This window comes from Numida meleagris, chromosome 1 (assembly GCF_002078875.1).
Source record: "Numida meleagris isolate 19003 breed g44 Domestic line chromosome 1, NumMel1.0, whole genome shotgun sequence".
Taxonomy (NCBI): Eukaryota; Metazoa; Chordata; class Aves; order Galliformes; family Numididae; genus Numida; species Numida meleagris.
In genome coordinates this window covers 64,140,803-64,162,849 of record NC_034409.1, presented here as the reverse complement: position 1 = coordinate 64,162,849, position 22,047 = coordinate 64,140,803, and the positions used below count along the sequence as shown (strand labels likewise).

Sequence of the window (22,047 nt, the reverse complement as noted above, 5' to 3'; positions counted from 1 at the left end):
TGGCTGGAGAACAAGGTGCTGCCAAGACGAGAGACGGCAGAAAAAGGGACGAGGTCTTGTGATCTGCAGGTTTTTATACTGCGAGCTTTTATCTTTTCCCTCCGGCTGGAAAATGGTAACAGAGGAGCAAAGTACCGTGGGGAATGTGGTAGTCCCTCTCTTCTGAGAACCAGGTACATTCACTACATGATGTTATGATGTGGAGTACCAATAACCGAAAATCATAAAACCATGACAAAAGGGTTAGAATCTCCCCCCACAACACTCAACAATTCTCCAGAAGCAATTCTGCCTTAACAATTCAGTCTAGTCAAGAATAACACCAAGCATAAACCTTGCTGGTACCCCAAAAATTTTTTTTAGAAGTCTAAGGAGGCAGGATCATTTGGCAGTGCCTGCCATAACTTAATTGTTTAATAGAAGTTTTATAACAGCACATAGAGGCCCCATACGATATCTGAACTTCTCTGGTGTAGGTGCTATACATACTAAGAGATGATCACTGCCCCCAGGAAGTTTCTAAAGTAGATAAATAGGACAAAGATCAAGCCAATTGGAGTATTATTATCTTTAGTTTACATATGGAGAACTGAAATACAAGGAGATAAAAATCTGAAAGACACACAGCGAGCCTGTGGCAAAGCAAAGTTCTCCTAAATTCTAATCCATTGCTACCTTCTTCCTCTCAGCCCCGCTCTTCTTTGAAAAGCAAGGAGCTGCTTGAATTCTACATACAGAGCTTAACTTGCACTGCAAGGGACAGAAAGAAACAGCAATTTATAACTCATGTAGGTCCTTTTCAACCACAGATCTCAAAGTGCACTATAGAGATGGGTAACTCTCTTCACAGAGTGAATTGCTCAGGGGAATGCAGAGGAAATGACCTGTAGTTTCACAGGACAGATGGAAGGTATAATATGGCGCAAGCCCACTGTCCTTTGAACCTAATGGATAGTCATAGTTTTCCTCATATGGCAGCCTCATAGTTATAAAATGGTTTATCTGTGGTGACGCAGCCCAGGACTAAGGGAGAGGGAGCAGAGAAAGTCATTTTTTACATCTCCTGGATGCTAGGTCCACATCTTTCCCCATTCCAGTATAAATTAACTCACCTCAGAAAGGCTTCTCTAATTTACTGTGGTTTTGAATGACTTCTGATAAGCCAGAATAGTGGAGTTCTCTGCTTCCTCCCTCTGTCTCAATCAAGGGAATAGTTCAGGGTCATTGTGCCAAACATATGCAGCATCCTTCTTGAGAGGTGTATCCCACATGGGGCGATCAATCTAACCCTGTGGCTCCTTTCCAGCAGCTGAGCCAGCACAATGAGAGCTACACCAGAGCCCAAAATTGAGCACGTTGTCTCTCATTGTGACCAACTTCTGTTCAGAGGAACGTGACAAACTTCTAGATTTTCTGTCTCTGTTACATGGGGGCCTGATCTCATCTGCCTTTAACAGTCTCCATCTTTTAAGTTTGCTGTATTCTTCATAGTGCTAGAGGCAGAAATGGTAGTGGATCTTTTATTTTCAAAAGTCGGAAAAGACTGGGAAAAAATCCTATGTTTTTGGATTTAAAATACTAGATGTAACGACATGAAGGTCATCATTTTTTTAAGAATTCAATGCTATGTGTATATAATTTCATATCAGGCACAGTAATCGGACTGGATATATCACCTCTTGATTTATTTTCTTTTCCATTTGTCTTCCTAGTAAATAACTTCTAAGTTCTGCATAAGGCATGATCAAAAAAAAAAGAGAGAAAAAATATTAAATAATAGCAGCATCACTCCATATTCTTTCCTCAAAATTAGCTCTAAGTCACACATTAGCCATTAACTCCTTTGACCTGTTATTCACTGAAAGACAGGTTCCACTTTAGGTTTCAACCTAAGACTTCAGTATCTTCAGCACTGACATACTCTTAATTGTTTTCTGTATTTCTGAAAAGACATAAATGAGAGTTAGAAAGAAGATTATAGAAAAAAATACATTTGCTGTATAAGCCAAATGATCATAAAATCAGCTCTTGAAAACCCCTAGAAGTGAAATAGCATGTGCCAGTAGCAGTAGTAATGGTTTGAAACATTCAGATGAAATATATGCACTGGAGACATCACCATATCATATACTTAACGTGTTGGGTTCAAATGCTAATTGAAGTATAAGTTGAGAAATCCAAACACAAGTCAATTTTGATAAGAATGTGAATGCATTTATCAAAAAGATTTCAAAATGTTGATTTGAAGCCTCCTGGGATTGTTATGGATACACAGAAAATATGAATATAAAAACACAACTCATCTGTTCAAATTTCAACTCCATTCTGTTTGTTTCAAGATACAGAAAATTTCTGTTCCTTGTCACTCTCTCTCCTATTTTACAATGACAAGCAATTTCTACTTTTATCTGACCTGCACAGATTTTCTCAGTCCTGCCTCAGTGAATTATGGTATGGAACCAATCAGCTAAGCATATGAGAAATAGGATCTTGCATTTGCATTGCAATAGAAAGGTCATTGAAGTAAGCCATGTCTAGACCACAGCCACTACCAATGTTGCGATCACAGATAGGGTTAAGTCTGGTCACCTCCTAAGCTCTTGCCTCGAGAAGAGGTAGCAACTCACTGCTCCTGCTGAGTTTGGGACCATGCACTCCTGGTGTCTTTGGCTGGACTGCACTACCCTCTGCCCACTGCAGTGGATGTGTGACAGCTTCAGTGCCAGGGGCAGCATCCTGTGGCAAAATGGGCTCCAGCAAAGAGCTTGCACTGGCTTTTATGCTGCCAGTACTGAGACTTCTAGCATATTGGTACATGTTTGGAGTGCTTTTACCTTAGCTGGAATGAAAAGTTTACCTCAGGTTTTGCTAATGTAAAATTCAATTTAAAGAATATTTTTTCTGAAGTAAAAGGGAATGTGATGAATATTTATTTATTTTCAAGCAACAACTGCTTTTCAATGAAAAAAAATTGAATGTTTTCAGCCAGTTCTACTGGTATGTGAACACTGCTTGGTACCTCTGTTTAATTTCCATCAATAAAGCAGCAAAAGTCAAGCTCAGACCTTAGAGCCATGACAATAAGTGGTCTTCTTCCTGGGAATACCTATAACCCTCATCTAATCTAAAGGATATCAGGTACAAACACAAAGAAATTCAGAACTACCTCTCCACTGAAGAACAGATGAGATGGTATGTAAGACACATCTTTAGGATACGGATCAGTGCCTACACGTGAATATTCATACTCTTTTACTGACTACCATACATCATCTCCAGTGAATGAGGGAGAACTTCCAAGCAAAAAACAGTGTGATCAAGCACATAAAAACCATATCTTCACAATATCCATTTATTAGAGAAATTATGACTTCATGAATTTTCACGGAGTCCAAATACAGACTACTTGATCTTGTAGCTTTAAAGTGATTTCATGGAGGTTTTCTTTTTTTTTTTTCCCATCAGTGAATACGTATACATAATTTTCACAGGGAATACAGGATACAAGGGACAGTAAGTATGCTTCAGCATATGGTGAAAACATATGGTTGGCTGCTTTTCTGCCTATATCTCTTTTATTTATTTATTTTAAATTATGTGATTCACATTATTAGTTGAAACCCCTTCAATTGACTTGGCTATAAATAAGACGCTAATTCGTCTTACTTTTTAAAATATTATTTATTATTATTTGAGGTTAAGGAGTATGCACAGAACAGGAAAAAAAAAAGGGCTGAATTTTCTACTGATGTAAATGAACAAAGCAGTATCAGTACCTCAGATCAAAGAACTACAATTCCTGTCATGCAGAAACCTTTGATTTGTCATGCAGATTCTGAAACTGTATTTCTCTTAGTATATTCTCCATGACTCCAGGAGTTAAAAACCGGGAACCAATGAACGTAGAGGTGTGGGGCATCTTTGTTAGTTGTCCAAAAAGGCACCAAGGAGTAACAAAGCCTGGAAACCCAGCCCATGTGCTGCTGAGTAGCCTGGGGAGGCAGGCAGGAGAAAAAGGTCAGAAGGCAATTCTGAGGAGACCAATATGTCCCATCCCTGGAGCTGTTCAAGGCAGCCTGAGCTGGTGGGTGGCAGCCCATGCTACAACATGTAAACCTGCTAGATCGCAGTCCAGTCACCACCACACTGGTGTCAGCCACTTGAAAATGCTCTCTCTTTCTTAATTCTGCTTTTTCGGTGCTTTTCTGCTGAAGGGCCAGGGACTTCTTGGCACAGGAAAATCTTCCACCCCTTTTTGATCAGAGGCTTTCTGGCTGTCACTGCATCTTCTGTAGGAGAGGCAACAGTTCTCATTCGGATTGCTACCCAAGGAGATCAGATGCCTGGTCTGAAATCCCTGCTTCAGCACAGACTTCTAATGTGAGCTTAAAGATGTCACTTTGCCTTTTTGCACCTTAGTTCCCTAACAGCAGCACAGGAATCAGAGCACTCCGGTGCCCCCAAGGGCGAGACTGTGGGGTGCTCCAAGGCCATACTGACGTGTCAGTAGCTCAGCCAGGTGTAAGGCTTTGATCTCCAGAATTATCAATCCAGCATTTCAAAAGCACTTAATTCACAATGAGAGATTTAATATTTTCAAGAAACATTTCGCTTTTTTTTTATATATAGAAGTTTTATCATTAATTCTTTAAACGGCTTACATAATCCCACATACAAGTTTCAAGGCTTGATCTTATTATCTGCCTTTTACTGTAAACTCTCTGTTTTGGTGCAACATGAGTTTTGACCAAGAGGCATTACATCTGTGCTGGCAGCAAGTCTGTGGATGTTGATATGCTAGGCGGGAGGTAGGTGATTTTTCTGGAGACATCGCTCACTTTCTCTAAGGGAAAATATGAAATAAAAAAGTATAGAATGACCTCGCACTAATAAGCCTCTGCCTCGAGACAGTGATTAAGCCTGGTAGCGCAAGGGTTGGTTTATGAGTAATATCAGCTAAGGCACTAATGAAAGGATCCCATTAAAAAAATGTATAACTTAGGCACTGAGAAACTCGATCACTGATATTGCTACGTTAAAGTGGTCTGAAGAACAAACAGAAAGGTATATCCAGGTATTGCAGCTATTTCCTATTTCTAGCTAGTTCCTATTTCTAACAAAACTTGTCAGCTAGAGGGCTTGGCTATCAATCCAGCATACTTTACTAGGAGTGAAATCTGGGTGTGAAACCTGCACTTTGAACCTAGATCTAGGTCAAGGACTTTACTGCACAAAGTTTTCTCATCACCAGTGTACTGCAATATTACCATCAGTACTGTAACTTGTATTTTCTTATATTTGGGAAAAGATCCATCTGAAAACATTTTCACTAGCCTGGTCAGAGATCACATTGTTACTTTGTTTCCTTCATTCAGAATACTCAAAAGCAAATTTATTTTCTCAATTTAATTTGAAAATTTCCATAGAAAGACAGACTTGGCTACTTTTAGCAATGTTTAACACATACTCGCATTTCTATTGTGCATGCACAGCAGGTGTGACGGATCCAGGCCATGCCAGGGTTACTGCACAATGTGCAAATCAGCTGCTGTGCACACGTATGGTAGCTCTGATACATCCAGTGTCAAAGCTACTTCCTCTAAATTGGGGAATTCTGCCAGCTTGTGAGCAACAACAGTGAAATCAGCTGGGCTGCACAGAAACAATGTGAATGGCATCGTATTCATATGCAAGGATAAGACCTCATGACAAGTAAAGTACAGTCCCTTGGTGGTTTGGTGGCACTATTTTGAATTGCAGCATTGTTGGTTGCCCACTTAAATCTTTCAGTCTGTGAATATAACAAAATAATATAATAAAATCATAAAAGAAGTAGTGGTCAGTGACAAACTTCAGGTCACGCCTTTTCTAACCTGTTTCTTCTCCCTTGCAAACATTTGAAAAGATTGTTATAACTACCAAATATCTTTTTATTTGCCAGTCTCTAGTAACAGTTGAACATCAGTAAAGGAAGGTTACTGCATGGTTATTTTCCACCCCTTGAATGTTTAACCATAATTATGTTCAAACTATGGAGGGAGTGAGGTTTGTTTAGGGAAAAATATAAAAGGTGCATTAAGTTATTTTTTAAAAGTTCATTTTCTATACAGCAGAGTTCATATATTAATTCCTTTTATAATGGAGAAATTGATGTTATCTACCCTTCGCTACAAATGTTAAAGCCATTTTTAAGGTGACCTGAGACACAGCATAGTGTAAAGACATCTATTTGAAAAAGTAAATGAAAAGTAAAGAAGAGCTTTCTGAATAATTCTGACTCTCACCAGTGACTTGGACATATCTTTTCAAACAGTGAAATGAAAGAGTCTGCAGGTTCTAAGATTTTCTACATTCAGTTAGAGTACCTTGGAAAAAAAAATTGCTAACATAGAAGAGTACCTAAAAGGAAAGAAGATCAAATTTATTTTCTTACACAAGGGCTCTTTTTGCTACTGGCCATAAAAGTCAAAGCAAAACTTCAAGAAATCAGGAGACATAAACAGCTGCTATATTTTAGGTCGTTCTTACAAACTGAAATTGGTTATTTTCCTACAACCCTGTAGAACAAACTCCACAGTGTGGATTTTTGGTGTTCAGATTTGATCTGCAGACAAATCCTCATACTATTCTAGTTGCAAAGAGAGTAAACTTTTACTCCCCTCTTTTAACTGAGCTCTCTACTAGGTATGATTTCATGTTTTTCTTACAACAAATGCAGAGATAAATATATTACATAAATTACAGAGAGTTGACTCTGAATATTTACCTGTAGTTCACTGGGAGATGCACCCTCCCAGCAGCTGCTCACTCATCTACCAGTATTGTGGCATCATGACTAACACTGGATCATCCTCTCTGGATGTGGCTCTGGGCAGTCTGGTCTAGTGGTTAGTGACCCTGCACACGGCACGGAGTTGAAAATCGATAATCTTTGAGGTCCTTTCCAACCCAGGCCATTCTATGATTCTGTGATTCAAGGGATCTCTGCCTTGGAGAACAGGCAGATTGTTGGGGTTTGTGTTGTATTTTCCTCTTTACTTTCTATTCAAGATTATTTGTGCTCTGCATAGTAATTGTCCATGCGCTGTTTGCCACTTGATCATGGCCTTCATATTCACACCATGGGCCTTTATCCAGGGTGCTTTAATTTATTATTTTTATGTGTGGGCTGCAATGAAATCCAGAGTCCTGGTGCTTTGACAGCACAATCCTAAGGCTTACCACCCCCAAGGAAAAAGCCCTTGTGATGTAAGGGTGTGTGATGGCTTCAGGTGTGTTGGGATACTACTGAAAGACTATGCCAGGTGAAGGAAGCAAGACCAGGGGAACAGATTTAGAGTGAAATTCTGTTACCTAAACTGGCAGTATGAACACATGCTACTAGGATCAAGATCTGAACAGTAGTCAGTTAATAACATAATACCCTGGTAGAATGCTGCTATAAAGAGGAATGAAATGTCTCCTCCTTCCTAAAGCTTTTGACGTGCTATTCTGCTTGAAAGTACTAGGACTTGTTTCAGGAACTCATTGCAGGTTGAGGAACAACTAAATCATACTCACAGTAACTAGAACTGAGAAAGTGTGCGCACGATGGAGAAATCTCACTACTGGCATATGCTCTGCTTTAGTGGATCTGCAACCCACTGCAGAAGATGTTAACTTGAAAGCCTGAAAAGATAATTGCTGATATGGCAACTGATAACAAAATACCAACTAGCAATTTTCAACATGATTGAGATCCTGGAAATCTGCATACTACAAAACATGTCCAGTCCCAGCAGACCAGCAGTCTTTGTGTAAGGAACTACAGTTCAGTCAGGTAATTCTTAGTGTATCCATAATCCACAAATTACCAAAAAAAAACCTAATTAAACATGATCTGAAAAGCCCCACATTTTGAAACTCTTCTCTCTCCAGTACAGAGGAATACACCAAAATTAAAAACTTTCAATATATTGCCTTCCACAGATGAAATCTTTGGAGCCACTGGCGTAAACAGCAGAACTCCTCGGTGTTCCCATGAAACAAGATTACAGCCTAGGTCCTCGGCATCCTTCAGATTGTTTCAGGATTTCCATTTTTATTTTTTATTTTTTAGAGCTTCTGTTTATTGTTTTCTTACATACATGATTATCTCTAAGAGGATGTATATATGGTATATATATATGGTATATGGTATGTATATATGGTATATATATATGTATATATGGTAGGTGTGCGCACATGCTCGAAGGTGGTGGTAGTTACACTGCTTCAGGAATCTTTTTTAGAATCTTATGGGGCTTTCTTGTTTTGGTATATAATCTATTGCCCATATTTATCTCGCAGGCCTAGAGGCCTCTGTGTCTTTGATGCTGAGAATATAAAATTAAGGTATATTTTAGACAATTTTCCATTTTGATTGTTTAGTATATCAGAGATGTTGATGAAGAATGATTCATTACTGAGAATAGTAAACTCCAGCCTTGCTCAAGGATCAGCCAGCACTTTATTGAGATTCCCGTTTGAGTGGAACTGTCCCTGAGACCTCACCTAAGGAGAATAATTCCATGTGAAGAAATCAATTTTGTTAACAACCACAGCAATTATTTTTGGATTTGAAAACATGAAATTCTGTAGCCTTACTTCTAGCTGAACCATAGCCACTTCTGCAGCAGAAATATTATTAGTTTTGAAAGGAGGAAAAAGGCAAAAATGAGTGTCTAACTATGATCACATATTATTTGGTTGCACTCAAAATTAAAATGCTCTGTGCAGGCAGTAGTAAGAGACAGCACTCACTCTTCACCCCCAAATGTCTATCTTAATGATACACAAGAGGTTAAAACAGTATGGAGAAAATACTGTATTATTCAATCTTGTAATAAATTTCTGCAGGCAATATTCAGTAGCTCAGTTCAACCACTGGCCCCACTGGAGAGTTTTAGTGCTCTGAAGATTAAGATTAAATTCAGGAATAGCAAAGCCAAATTTTCCAGTTTTTCCAAGGAGCAGGTGGAGGATTATATATCTCTCTTATATGCACAAAATAAGTCTCCATTATTCAAGAGTTGTTCCGTAGATCAGTCACAGAGACAAGCGTGCTTTTTCTGCGCTAAGCACAAACACTACCTTCATGACACAGTGAGGTTTTGATAAACAGAAGCCTTTTAAGTAACATTATAGAAGTAACCATTTTTCCTTCATACCCTTTCAAAGGGGCACTGGCATTTTCAAAATGGCACACATGAATTACATACCAATCTAATGATCATACAGTGCATTGGAAATTTACTCCTAAATGGCTTCTATTGTAGAAAGGTAGTCAATTTACATGTCAGAGTAAGGAGGTCTGAATAGAAGGAAAGTCTGAATATCCTCACTTACATCAGTTTAATTCCACAGTCTTCATTGAAGTTATTCCTGATTTGTGCTGCTATAAATGAAAAGAGAATCAGATATGAAGCATTGTAATGTATGATGATGTATTGGTGATCAAAGTAGAGTAGCCTTCCATCAAAGAACAGTATACATTACTAAGCTCATTTTGTTGTACTAAATGACTTAATTCTCAGAAAAGGAACAGTCCCAAACCAGACAGCTAAAATCAGTTCAAAAGTACACAAAAAGTGAAGACAGACAGAAGGGAAAAAAAAACCAACAAAAAAACCCCCAACAACCAGAGAATAAAGAGTTGGCATTTTTCTCTTTCCATCTGAAGATCTCAACACAATTTACTGTCTTGAATTATGTCACCCTCCTCACATTCCTGTAAGGAAAGCATTATATCAATTTGGAGATAATGAGGAGGTAAGATGTAAAGATTAAGGACATCATTTCAGAATCACCTAAATTATTTGGGAGCATCAGCTCTGAAAACATATCAAAAGCAACAGAACTTCAGAAGAGTGTTACATTAAAAAAATACCTAGCAAATTAATGGAAGGAAGGAATCCCCACAATTTCTGAAAAATATGTCTAACAGTATCCCTAACTGGGCACCATGGACTTCAGTGGACGCCTCTGGAAACTTAAATCAGATCCAAATAAGACTGATCATAACCAGAGGGAGGGCTCGAATCTTTTGATTCCGTCTTACATCTTAATCACAAGATCTTTCATCATTCTTGTTCTAGCTCAGCCATTTAACTGGGTCCATTTTATAATTTGACAGGCAGTTATCACATGGGTACAAAACATCTGAGCAAGGATAGCTAGATCAGTAAATGATAAACCAGCTACATATTTTTCCAGTGAGCTATTGTCTCTTTTACTCTTCATACTATGCATAAATTCATGATAAGCTCACGATATCAGTAGGTATCAGTCACTCACTGTAACAAGCAAAACTTCCTGTTGCACTGAAACAGATGACTGGACAAAGCCTCTGTGTGGTCAGTGTCAGCAACAACTGTGGAACCTGTTTGTCTCACTCTTCGCTCACTTTCTTGTAAACTCTGCTGCCTCTAATGGCATACAGCTCTCAAGCAGACTCCAGGAGAACACGATGCTATGGGGTTAATGGACTCAGTTGCCAAGATTCAACAGCCAAATAGAGATGGGTGTCAGATCTCTATATATAATCTCCCATACATCCGGAGCTGGGAAATGGATTCTGTGCAAATGAAAGAGAGATAAAACTTAACTAAGTACGCCCTTAATGTTAAGAGCCTCAATCAAGACAATAATACCTCCATTTCGTAACTATGGGTTTCACCTTACTTTAGCACCTGTTTATTAAACTCTTTGCTTCTCATATTCTGAAATGGAAATAAGCCAATTTTTGAAAGCAGTAGCAAAGGATTTCTCATCAGGCTCTAGGCATGGAAGGAAAGAAGTACACTGATTACATGCCTCACAGTCTCTCTCTCTATTTTTATGTGCTAATTGTACTGTTCTTTTCTGTTCTTGAATGGGATAGGGCTTTGGTGATGTTTGCTGCCAGTACCTCTGAGTGTTGGGGCCCGAAACTCTACCACCTCCCTCAGCTTAAATTATGAAAAAGTAAAGAAATAAAATCTGTATCTGACAGGGAAATAGAAAAATCCTTATCTTGGAATCTTTCAGAATTACTCTGGACAACACACTAGAAAAGATTACAATGAACAGGACTAATTCTTCACTGGCATAAAGATGGACTAGATAAATGAATAGTCTTTTCTGTATCTAATTTCTATGATGGTAAGGCATGAATGTTCTGACCAAGCAATTTACATTGATTTACAATTACAATTTATAAAACTGTGGGTGCATACATCAGGATTTCAGATCAGCTTATATAACGTGTACAAATATATTTTCATTTTATTTGTTAATGTATTGCAAATGAGGATGTAAATCTGACACGAACACAAGTTTACCTAATTGTATTTCATTTAAAATGACAGTCACTCCTGTACAAATGAGTAGCAGAGGACTATAGCACAGGCCTTGCTCTGTTCTTTAGCCCAGGGTTAAACTCGCAAAACAAATTTGCATCATTTACTTGTCTTCTGATATATTTCCTCTTGATTGCTTTCTTACTCCAAGAATACATGCATTCTGGGGGCCAGATCTTCAGCTTTAATGCAACTAGAGCACCCTTCAGCTTAATTCATCATCTTTAATAAAGTTACGCTAGTTTTCAATGTTTGAGGATTTGAGGTGAAATCTTTGTTCCAATTAAACCAATAAAACTTCTTCTATTGAATTCAAGGATTTCATCCTTGGCCTTTCTATGTACACACATTTTTTTTTAAGACCAAAGTGATATACAACAGCTCTGTACAACTTGCACGTAGCAGATCCTTTTAAGGAAAGAGTAGAAAGCTCCTCAGACAGTGCACATCCTGTTTCCTTGTGAATAGGTTCTGAATGTTTATAAAACAAAATATAGGATGAGTTATGTCAAAGATTCATATAAATTGTCACAATTTACAAATATTTCTGACGTCCTTTGGACTTAAATTAACAATGAAAATTTCTGTAAGCCTGTCAAGCCAGCAATAGTCTAGTTTTATATCAGCTAGCACATAGAAAACTTTTTAAGTCCTTCTTGTCTGTGATCATATTTTTGAATGAAGGTTTTCACATAAAACCAAAATGACAGTGGACATTTAACAGGGAAGGACTGAAGCAATAAATGTCCAAAGAGCAGCTGGATCCTGTTTCAGCCTGCATGGGCTGTACCAAATAACTGACAGTCTTATTGCCTTTCCATTTTACGCAAAACTACAGTAAAAAAAGTGGTATCTTCTGGAAGCTATTCCATGTAGAATGTAACTCATATTCTGGGCAGAGTAATATTTTATTCGAGCAGCAGGTAGTGGATCCATAGGAGTATACTGAGAGAAAGATGCAGTTGTGGAAATTAAAGACAGAAAAATTGTATGTAGGGCCCAGATCTACTTAAATCTGCAACAGTTTTTCTCTCTGCTCCCAGGGCATCTGAAACAGGCTCCTTGGAGAGAAATCCTGGTTTCTTTTGGGCTCTTCTAGTAAAAAATCTCTAGGACCATAATGACAGAGTACAAGCTTGATACAGTCATCGAGACTGATAAAAACAGCGATGTATGCGTAATTGTTTATCAGGAAGTACTAACTTGAAGTTGTTTTTTAATTACACAATTTCTTGTTTAATACCTTAATATAGTGGCAATTTTATGTCAATTTTCTATTTTCAATGAGCTTTCCTCTCCTCCTCCTCCTCAAATTTTTAAGGGTGTTATTTATTAACAGTAAAGACCTTATCCTGTAAGATCAAATACATAGATGTCTGACATCAGAGGGTTTTTAAGCCCCATAAACATTTATGCTTGCTAGCACCTTCACAGATGTAAACAACTTCCCTCTCTTCCTAAATTCAACACCTGGTGGAATCAAAGCAAGCCAGAGAGAGTAGGGGCCCACAAACTTCCACCTATGTGCTTCTGCTTATATCTTGTTACTTCTGCTATTTTTACTGCAAAACATAAAGTAAACTCTGCATTCCAATGTAATATAAATGACATAATTTAATGTGACTAAGAGATATACAGATGGCATTGCATTTCCTCTGCAGTGTGGAGAGGTCAGACAGCAATTGGCTATAACACAAACTAAGTTAATACCGAGCTATAGGCTGCCAGATCCTGGTCCTGCTTACTAACAGCCTATAGTATGTGAAGTAATTGAGCATGCAGCAACCTTCTCAACTGTACTTAAGCGAGTGACGCTGTTGGAAAATGTCAATGTGCTCCAACTTAACAGATCTTCCTGTAAATAGAAAATATTGTAAAGATTTTCATAATTAGAGGTATAGAAGGAATGAACTTACTGAGTATGCCTAGATCTACAGCTCATGTACTACTGCAGCTCCTTCAAGAAAACAGTAAAAATAAATCTAGAATTTCAAAATGAGCCACTTTTACTGTTAACTTTGATACACAGACTCAAAAAATACAGTTTCTCTTGTTTTTTTTCTACTTTTAAGTGTTCAAAATATAATCAGTAATACTGAGACTGCTATGAAATTATCTAGTTTCTAATAAGAATTCCCCTTTAAAGCTGTTCCTAAGGAAAGCAGATTTAATAATTTTTCATTGCAGAAAGTCCTCACAAATTGGAAGATTACTCCATTTACTAGGATCCTGGTTAGTCTGTTTCACTTCAGAAATGTAAAAAGAGGTTTAATGGTGCCCCATCCATGTAGTTACGGGATCTTCTACCGCATGAAGACAGAGAAGGAAGAGAGAGGATCTGACAGTACAGGTGACCAAGCTGTGCCTGCCTCCCAGGATTGTGAGCACTATGATGCACTAGGGTGTCATCAGGAGACACTACAAAAAAAAAAAAAAAAAAAAAAAAAAAAAAAAAAAGAAACACTCAAATACTTTGCAATAAAATCAGCTCAACAAGCCCTCTCATCCCCAGGGAATGTGTGAAGGCATTGTAGTGTCTACACACATGGGTGCTAGATTATTAGACATTTGTAAATCAGCTGTTCAAATCTAAAACTACTTGGTTAACTTGTAATAATAACAAGTAATTGCTTTCTGATCAGTAGAATCAGCAAATAGAAAAGCGCGTACAGCATGAAATCGCCCGCTACAGACACTCAGTGCCATGTATCACCCTGAAGATGAGCTGGAAAAGACATTTAGACTTGCTCCTGTGGATGAGTCTCAGTCCACATGAGGTTAATTTCTGGTTCCAGTTTGGAAGCAACTTGTCTCTCTAAGGTGTGTATACTTGAAGAGAAGACTTCCAAAGAGAATGTGTCCAGTTAGCTCAGTTATGGTAACTCACAGTGCGACTGTAACATGATCATGTTCAGTTGTGTTCTCTGCTACTGCTCAGCCCTCTGTACCCTAGGGAGGCATGAAATGAAAATCTGAGCAATGTTGCCAACACCTGACATTTTTGCATAGATCTGAGAATACTTGGTACATTTCTTAAAACACCAAATCCCCAAATCAAAGGATTATTAGAGAATATAAAATTTTATTAAAAAGCAATAGTGTTTTTAGCTCTGGTTGCTTCAGAGAAAAGCATTAAAGTTTGCATTAAGGAGAAGATAGTAAAAATCATCAAAATCAATAATTTTAAAGGCAATCTAATGATTTCCTGAGGCCTGATTCATCCTTTCGAACATCTGGAGCTGTCAAAATCAAAACTGACTGTAGGAAGATCTCACGATACTAAATGACTGTGCAATGAAATGTTAGATGAAACAAGAAGTTAACAAATGCAAAATAATGCACATTGTAAAAATAGTGATAACTATATACATGACAATGGCAATTACTATTACAGAAGGAGATCTTGAAGTTACTATGTTTGCTCAGCAATATGTCAGCTCAGTGATCAGAGCTGGTCAGAATGCAAACTTAAACATCAGGAATGACTGAGAAAGGAATACAGATTAAAACAGAATACATCATAATCTTGACCCAGTGCCTCCACATCTTGACTGCTGCAGGCAATTCTGTTTCCTTCCATATCATATGGTAGGATTAGATAAGACACAAGGAAGGTCACCCATGTTGCTGGAGTTATTGAACAGCTAATTCACAAGTGTAAGTGAAGATGAATAAACATAGTACAAAATGAAAACATTTTCTGAAGTTAAGCGAATTCATATTTGCAACTACTTATGTGGAATTTTGTAAACACAGACAAATGCATGGTGTACCTACAAAGTTTTTTAGGTAGATAATTTAAAATACTTTGCTAATGTTCACCCCAAATACATTCTAGAGTTAATCCAGTTCTCTCATACAAAGAGCACTTTCATCCTGCTTTTTTAAAAGAGAAGCTCTTCTGGGTTATTTTCTTGACCCATTGCAGCTTCGATAGTTCTGACTTTGAGTATCATTTGCAAATAAAAATATATTTTCCAAGTCATTCAGGCAAGATGTGTGGGCAGTGTTACACTTCTGAAGAGTGGGTGGCAGATGAAATTCACAAGTGGAACATATGTTGCTTTCTCTAAAAGCAATGCATTCAGAATGCCAGGCCAGTCCTTTTGGCATTTCAGCTACCAAAATCTTATGAAGGCATTCACAAGCATCTTTCAAATATACTGTTGTAACAATGCAACACCTCAATCACCTCAGTGGACACCGACAGTTATACATCTATTACGAATCTAAAAGGACCAGATTTTTTTCTAATCCTTCCCTAATTCTATTCACTGCTCAAACAATCAGTTCGTACAAATCCAGTAGAAAATTTGGCTTTTAGCTCTCTTTTTTTCCTCTGTCTCATTGGTCATTTAATACAAGGCATCAAGCCTCTGCCCATTCCAAGATTTTGTTATGCTATTGTGATCCCCTGGTGAAGTAGTTTCATCTTAAACCAGAAACTACTCAAGCTAAATGCCAGTCTTCAATGTTTCAAATTTAGAATCTTTTTGAGGTGCTTGCTCTCAGAGTGCATTAGCTGGCTGCAATGCTTGATTAGCAATGCTCTTTCTGAGTGGTATATTTACTCCCAGGAGCACTTTATCATTTATCATACTTATGTTCATTTCACTCTTATCCCAATTGTGGCAGCTTTCATGTAAAATGGAAAAGAAAAAAAAAAGAGAGAGAAAACAAGATTAATACCTACTTAGTATACCTCTAATATCACACAAGGATTCACACATGCGTGCACACACACACTTCAGAGGCAAACATTTTTTCTGTAGCTTCTTTATGTTTGGCCTTTTCTTCATCTGAGCTATCTGAATGTAAATACTTGGCAGAGCTGTAAGAATATATAAAGCAATATAGAAATCTACATATCAGCAGAGAGCCAAGAGGAACAATAGAAAATCAGGCCAACCATCTGGTCTTACACAATGCTCCATTTCAAAAGGTATCTCTTCGAGAGCCCTGCTACTGAAGTGTAACATGATTTTGGGTCACAGTCATTCTGATGTCTCTGTTACAGAGATTGTCTATGCTCAGTTGGGTAAGAGTTTTGGAATATAATTTAACTAAGACAGACATGTTCTTTTAATCTTTTGTCTTACAGAAACAATTGACACCATCTGTTTTCATAAGAAGCTGCTTTAGCTAGGCCTGCCATAGGTGGTACATTCCCCAAGAGTGCTGCTGGATGTAAGAAGAACCACATTTGTTCTATATTACAAGACACAGGAATAACAGAGCTACTTGAGCATCACAGAGGATAGCTGAGCAGAGGCAACTCTTCATATAAATGTGTATTTTAGAGGGTAGGTTGGGAAAGGTAATAATATTAATTTCTCACAAATTCCCCTAACAAAAGAAAAACAATACTTTATCATCAAGGGAAGATTCGATTTCAGTCTCCTTAGTCCTGAAGAGAAACTTTCAATTTTAATTTAGAAACTTTCAATTGAGTGCAGAGATCTTAAGCTCTCCCAGTATTTCAAATCTGAGTTTTTCTTGTGCTCTGGGCTGGCAGATTGTGGGAGTACCGTAATCGTGAACTATCCTTCATTTACAGCTATCTAATTAGCTAACTAAGTTATATTTCATATTCCTGACCTACCACAACTAACTTTAACACAAACTGTGTATCTTACTATCTAAAATGATACTGTGAAAAATTATGTTTTATATCTAAGCAAAAAAGTACAAGTACTCAGCAAATGGAAGCTACACAACGTCTATTTCAGAGCTGTGGTTTTTAAATTCTGTGAGATGTAAAGGGCTAAACTAGACAAAATAGACTGAGAAAAAAATTGTCTAAGAAGGACAACACTGTGCTTAGGAGAATTAACAGCCATCCACAAAACAGTAGTTCTGTAATTATTATACCATCACTACAGCATTAAGACAACCATTTCCAAAAAAAAGTACCTTGGAGAGAATTTGGTTGAAGTATTTACCCTTTTCTGGTTAATTCTGGCCATTTCCAACCAAAAGTTGTTGAGTCACTTTTATGAGAAATGAGATTTTTAATGGCAGTACGATACAAGAGTCACAAAGTTCCCTCTTCTGCAGTTAAACAACAGGACAGCAAATAGGATGTTAGGCCCATTCCCTGGGCCCAGAAAATTAGGTTCCATTTCATCAAAGGGCAGAAATAATCACAATTCCATGCAAGATCCATCACAGTGTGTACACCGTTATACTCACCTAAGTCAGTGGAAAGTCATAACTAATATCTCTATTAAGATACGATCTGCACTGTGGAAGAAATTGTATATTCATTTTACTTCATCATGCTCTTCCTCTTTCTTTAAGACACTGTCATATCCTCTCCAATCAACTGCTTCTCCAAAGTTTGTTTGGCTCGTTTATTTTCCATTCTCCCAATATGTCTTCCAGCCCTGAGGACTTCCTTGTGGTACCTTATAGTAGCTAAAAGATAGGAGGAAATGACAAAAACAACTTGACTATAGTTAGTAACTTCACCTTAAGACGATGTAGCTCTTGTTGTTTCTTAAACTTGGAGGCTAAGCTCAAGGCATGGATATGGGAGAGCCCAAGTAGCTGCTAAGTGACCTGGAGGGAAAAGCACTGGCAAAAAATGCCAAGGTGAGCAATCATCCCAGTGCTTTTCCTGAGTGCTCCAGCCTCCGACTGGACAGAGAGCACCAAAATCTGGATCTTCAGAGATATAGACAAGTTACTGTGATTTCAAGGCACCTATGAAAATTTATACCAGCTAAAAGTATTTGGCTTTTTTGTTTAAATAGATTCTGATTTTCAAGTTCAGAATTTGATATATCTATTAATGATCTAATATCTCATAAATTAATCATAATAATGTATCTAGTAAATGACCAGATGCCTGTATATAAGGTTATTCACAGTTTTTTACATGCACAAGATTATTTTGCCACATAAAACACGCTATTTCAGCAGTTATGTTCTTAGTATTTCCACGTATAAAACAGACACTATTAATAGCAAAAAAGAAGAAAAGACAGTAAGGTCAGAAAAAATATTTTAAACCTTTTACCTGATAGTAAAACAAACAAAACAGAAATATTTCTGCTCCAAGAAGCATTTATCTTAACAAAATTTAAATCATTGTAATAATTGTCTTCAAAAATAAATATTCCTTTATTTTCTATTAGCAAGAAAAAAACACTCTGATCTCTGATTATTTAAATCTGGTATTTTCTGAGATACCAAATATAGCTCAAGCATCAGCATGATAATGGTTTGCTCAAGGAAATGAGACAAGGACTGCAGGTTATACTAAAATTTGTACTGAAAGTGAATCTGCTATGCAAAATTCAGTGTATCTGGGTTTGAGCACTCTGTATTTACAATCACAGTGCTCTGCAGTATTTATATCCAGAATTTTTTGACTGTCTATTAATATATATATATACACCCTCACGTGACTTCAGCCTCACAACACCTTTGTAACAAATCACAAGTAAAGAACTGAGGCACAAATGCTAACTGAGATCAATAGAAATAAAATACTACAATACATATAAAAATGTGGGCCAGAAGGGTGCACATGATTGCTTACTAAAATTCTCAAATTCACCACCACATCATAACCACCATTGCAGTGGTTGAATCTGAGCATTTAAAAATGTAGTCTGAACTGGTTAGTTTTAGTAGTAAAAGTAGAGGTAGAGCAGAGAACAAAATCTGAATTTCTAAAAGTCCATAAAAAAAAGAGGCTGGGCCTTGCTTTTCTCCAAAATCAGTTTGAAACTTGGCTTTTGCTTGGTTCAACTCAGAAGAAAGAAAATGATGAACTTAGTTTAATTTGACAATGGTTCAATTTAAAATTATTTTTAGTTGCAGGAAATTTCAGCTCTGGATCTGAATGGACAGTAAAAAGAAGATGAAGGTTGGCAAGCTGACAGTTGCTGGCCAAAACAAATCGATGATGTTCACACACTGATGGCTCTTGAATGTGGTCCTTGGACAACTGATCTTGCTGAATTCACTGAGGAATATACTGGGGAATTGATTTGAATGCCATAATGACTATATCTGCTCAGTTCCCACAGCAGTTAAAAATAAAGTTAGAAGAAAGAGCAATCAAGAAACTTTAATAATGATATAAGGCAATGGTTTATGTTCAGTTTTGTTTACATCAGTTAAAGAGTTGGAGAAAAAGAATAATACAGGGCAAACCATGGTAGATGAATCCTCCATTTAAACTTCATTTCTCTTTTCTTCAGATATATTTCTTTCTCAAAACCATTTTGCCAATAATTCTGACTAATCTTGATCTCTAGATTAGTCATAATGAGTATGTTGTACACACTCAAAATGAAAAGTCAGATGACATAGATGCCATATTTTTAAGGAATATTTCACACTGCCAACTTTACAATTTGCCATTCAGAAATGTTTTCTATTATTTACCCGCATTTTGCTGTTTCTGTGAAATTTACAGTCAATATAAGAATGGTGTCACAGGGTTATTTATTGAATGCTAGCACAAAGCGAAGTTTAAACAACTTAATAAAAATGTGGGGAAAGATTATTAAGGTACCCAAAATTCACAGGATTACCATAGCTAAATCACCCTCTTTTCTCTTCCTCCTCCTCTCAGTACTCAGAAGGTGTTTCAGGAACTTTTGGAATAAAAAAAAAAAACAATCACAATGAATGAGATAAATATAAAATACTGCTTTTCAGTCATACTCAGATGTTGAAAAATAGTGACAGAAGCATTTAAAGCAACTTTTGATGATTTTGTAATTGCTAATAGTGCATTCAGAGCTTTTAGCAAAGTATTTGTATAGCCTCAGATTTCCATTAAGTTCATACGGACCTAATAGACTCAGCAAGAATATTATAGGTTGAACTGTTCATATGAGTGCCTTTACTCAAGAAGTTTCAGATTTTGCAAGAACAGATGATTACATCACAGATGTCAAAAGTCTCATGAGGAAGACAAGAGAAAGCACCTTTCTTTCTTTGACCCTAACCCTCCCTGCAAAAATGTATGCAATGATGTGAAGGATGCCAAGGCAGGGAAAAGATAAGCAGAAGAATCACAGAATCAGAGAATTGCAGGGATTGGAAGAGACCTCTGGAGATTAGTCCACTCCTGCTGCTAAAGCAGGTTCACTACAGTAGGTTGCACAAGAAGGCGGATCTTGAATATCTCCATAGAAGGAGACCACAACCTCTCTGGGCAGCTTGTTCCAGTGCTCTGCCATGCACATTCTTCCCTCAAACTGTTATGTTTGCTATCTAATACTGATGCAATTTCAATGGGAAGGCTTCATCTTTCTCTACAAATTGCTTTTGAATTCCAATGGCAATAAAAAAATGTAAAAATTATGTAAGGGAGTAAACATATGGAACAGGGCAGGTTGCAGCTCTTGGGAAGGAGGTTCTATGTGTATACTGTGCTTTTCAGAGAACAACATGAAACTCATTTTCATTTTGTGGATATGCTAAAAACTGAATACTATCAGCACCCTGATCTGGGGTTTCCACCACTGTCTAGTGAAACAAAAAGAAAACTTTTTTGGCCCAGTTTAGAAAAGAAATGGAAGGCATTTTATTATTTTCTGAATGAACTAAGTGTTGATCAATATCGTGGCAGGAGGCCAAGGTAGGCTGAAGATGGTTTCTTCCATTATGCCTACTGCTGTATTCTTACACTAGAATGCCAGCAATTACTTTATGTATTTTTAACTGTATTCTTTAATTATGAAAATAAATGGTTATTTAAATGGCATGAGGTTCAAATTATTCCACTGGAAAATACAGCAGGGGAAAGTACCAAAGACAAAGAACTTCTAAATATCTCATCTCCCCACCTGCCATATGAAGCCATTTCTGTGCCAGGTGGCAGATGTTTATGATGGTGCTTAAAACAAGTAAAATTTAAATGGATCAAAAAAATTAGTTGTTTTTAGTGTAAAGGGCTCTCAATTAAAGGGATTTAATTATTTTTTCATCAGAGATTCTATCAGAAATGACCTGAAAACCCAAAACTCTTTAGCATAGAAGAGAGAGAGATCAGAATCTCAGGCACTGAAAGAGAATTTCCTTTCCTCAAATGTAATTTGATTTATAATATCTCATAATCAGGCTATCACGACAGAGAACTCTTCATCCCTTCAATATATAACACTTAGGCGGTACATGTGAAATTTTTTTGATGTGTGACATTTTATATAGGATATATATCAATCAGTGTTTTTCTCAGATTTCCTGAAAGACATACATTAACAGGAGAACACTATATCAAAAAATCCCTTTTGAAAACTGAGTATGTATCTTGTTCTCAATTATTATGGGTGATCTTACAGTTTATAAATACTTAAGTATTTTACTAATAAATATAATATCTTATCTAAAGAACAGTAATTTAAACCAGTCAGTTTTCACTGAATATTATTCTTGCTGAAACTTCACATATAAAAATCAACTATATCTATTTTAGGGCGTATTACATTCATAAACATGTTATTAAGCTTCTTATGAATCAATGTCATGTCTTTCATTGGTCTGTGTCTCCGCTATGTCAGAAGCTGGTAGAGAAATTATATGTAAGTAGCGTATATTTTTGTTACACATAGATTCCCAGGATAACAACACTGCCTCAGATGAAGGAATGACAATGTATGTGTTCTTATATTATCCATCTGTATAGATTTCTATAAACTAGATGTGGGCCAGAAGAGGAACCTCA

At 37.1% G+C, this 22,047-nt stretch overlaps 1 long non-coding RNA gene across 1 annotated transcript; it reads right to left on the bottom strand.

The window, feature by feature from the left end:
- Positions 146-18,029, bottom strand: LOC110395874. The gene is made up of 4 exons (XR_002436660.1): positions 14,028-18,029; positions 10,315-13,775; positions 9,367-9,415; positions 146-4,289 (listed from the first exon to the last, which is right to left on the bottom strand). It is a non-coding gene; the product is annotated as an uncharacterized LOC110395874 (long non-coding RNA).